This window comes from Aedes aegypti, chromosome 1, assembly GCF_002204515.2.
Source record: "Aedes aegypti strain LVP_AGWG chromosome 1, AaegL5.0 Primary Assembly, whole genome shotgun sequence".
In the NCBI taxonomy this organism is placed as follows: Eukaryota; Metazoa; Arthropoda; class Insecta; order Diptera; family Culicidae; genus Aedes; species Aedes aegypti.
The window spans coordinates 243299624-243302416 of record NC_035107.1 but is presented as its reverse complement, the minus strand read 5'-3'; the positions used below and the strand labels follow the sequence as shown (position 1 = coordinate 243302416).

General features: G+C 44.8%; 1 non-coding gene across 1 annotated transcript; it reads left to right on the top strand.

Moving 5' to 3' along the window:
• Positions 1-725: 725 nt before the first annotated feature.
• On the top strand, positions 726-799 carry Trnai-aau. Its single transcript has one exon. It is a non-coding gene; the product is annotated as a tRNA-Ile (tRNA).
• The last annotated feature ends 1994 nt before the right edge of the window (positions 800-2793 follow it).

Genomic DNA, 2793 nt, shown 5'->3' with positions numbered 1-2793 from the left:
GTATGATTCTTTCGATTTTGTACATTGCATATTCTATATTACTGTAAGTTGAGTTATTGCATCTACCGGAAATAAGAAGTAAAGTATAATGCTATTCACGCATTTAACTAAAATATCGGTATGTTTGGAATTACATTTTTATCACTGTTCAAAAAAAGTACCGAACACGCGATTCTGAGCTAAGTTTGATGTTAGCAAATTAGAACAAATTCAATACCGTTCAGCAAAAACTGAACATCACCAAAAATACTTATGAATTACCAAAAAATACTAATTTAGTAAAGTACTACACAAACCGCCAGCTGGCGTTTTCACCCCGTCTTCCCCTACCACATTCATTAAAATTCATGAAACTTTAGTGGTGGTGGTTCAGTAAAAAAAGAAAGGGGTTGCAACATACCCTACCTCTTTACAAACAACCCCATGCATATACGGATTTGTGTCTCTGCTGCCCACATCTCGCTTATGCTCGCTGCCCTATCATCAATGTAAGACGTAGGTAATGGTCGTGGGTCCGCTTTCTTCACCGTACCACAGTTGGTTACCATACGGTTTACAGTTCGATGCGTACCTTTCCATCTCTGTATCGAATAGTAAAACAGAGTCGATTGCTTGCTGTGAAACATGAGCTCCTGGTGGTAAGCTTCAGTACCGGCCAACCTAAGGTTAAGGTTGTTAGGTAGGGTATGTTTTGAATGAAATTAGCAACCCATTGCCAACATATCGGCTCCATAGCTCAGTTGGTTAGAGCGTCGTGCTAATAACGCGAAGGTCGTGAGTTCGATCCTCTCTGGAGCCACGTCTACTTTTTATGAGATACACTGAACATGGTGGCACAGTGGCTGCGGATTGTTTTTGTCTTGCTGCAATATTAAAAGCACTAGATCAAAAATATTTTGTGTGACGTTCTAGGGCTTCAGTGCTAGTAATGGACTCCTTAGAAGCTGGAATTCATTCTCGACGGTTTTTCGCCATGATATCTCAGAAGGATATACGTTTCGTGCAGCCTAACAACAAGTTCCATGTTTTTATGTCATAGTGCGCCTTTAGACATTACATAATACATAAATCGATGTTACCAGTAAAATATACATTTGGAAAACTGTTGTCCTTTTAGCTATTATGGACCCCGCTTGTGTCCATAATAGGAAAGTTTACAAATTTGACGTTCCCTATTGCGGACCCTCCATTTGATTCCCATATTATTAATCTGGCTCGCTACCGACGTGCCTATTATGAAGCCCCTTGAAATTGCTAATTATTCCACAAGAGGGTCCTAGTGTGATTTCATTTTCAAAACTGTTCAAATACCTGTATTTATGCACCTCAAACCGAATACTACACCTGGCGATCTCCCCAACAGACTGAACCGACCACGTTTTGATTGATGGAAAACACTTCTCGGACATTATCGACGTCAGAACCTATCGCGGCGCAAACATCGATTCGGAGCACTACCTAGTGACGGTTAAAGTGCGCCAACGACTCTCCGTTGTGAACAACATTCGGTACCGACGCCCGCCACGGTACAATCTGGAACGACTCAAGCTACCCGAAGTCGCAACTGATTACGCGCAAAGCCTTGAAGCAGCGTTGCCGGAAGAGGGAGAGCTCACCGAAGCCCCTCTTGAGGACTGCTGGAGTAGTCTCAAAGCAGCCCATAAAGTGCTTTCCCAGATCATCTTCCGCCGTCTATAGCCACTGGCAAGCAAATTTGTGGGAAGTTATCAAGCCGGTTTTGTGGACGGGCGATCGACGACAGACCAAATCTTTATGTTGCGGCAGATCCTCCAAAAGTGTCGCGAATATCAAGTCCCTACGCAAAACCTATTCATCGATTTCAAAGCGGCCTATGATACCATCGACCGCGAAGAGCTATGGAAGATTATGGACGAGAATGGTTTTCCCGGGAAACTGACTAGACTGATCAAAGCAACGATGGATAGTGTACAGTGCTGTGTGAAGATATCGGGTGCATTATCGGACCCGTTTGAAACACGCAAAGGACTTCGACAAGGCGATGGTCTTTCCTGCCTCCTGTTCAATATTGCGCTAGAAGGTGTTATGAAAAAGACGGGCTTCAACATGCGGGACACTATCTTCAATAAATCCAGCCAGTTCATCTGCTTTGCTGAAAACGTGGACATTATCGGAAGAACGTTCCAGGTGGTTTCTGAACAGTATACCAGGCTGAAACGTGAAGCAGATCGTGTTGGATTGAAGGTAAATACATCGAAGACGAAATATCTGCTGGCTGGAGGAATCAAGTGCGATAGAGCTCGCATTGGCAGACGCGTGATGATCGACGAGGATGAGTTCGAGGTGGTGGACGAATTTGTCTACCTCGGATCATTGATAACGTCGGATAACAACTGCAACGGAGAAATTCGAAGACGTATCATTGCCGGAAGTCGTGCTTACTACGGACTCCACAAGACCTTGCGGCCTGGTAAACTTCACTTCCGTACTAAGTGTACCATGTACAAGACGCTGATAAGACCGGTAGTCCTCTACGGGCATGAGACGTGGAACAATGCTGGAAGAGGACCTACAAGCGCTAGGAGTTTTTGAACGACGTGTGCTTAGGACGATCTTTGGCGGAGTATGTGAAAACGGCGTATGGAGGAGAAGAATGAACCACGAGCTTGCGCAACTCTACGGTGAACCAAGTATCCAGAAAGTCGCCAAAGCTGGAAGGGAACGATGGGCGGGACATGTTGTGAGAATGCCGGACAACAATCCCGCAAAAATGGTGTTCACCTCAAATCCGGCTAGGTGGTTTGACCAAGTGGA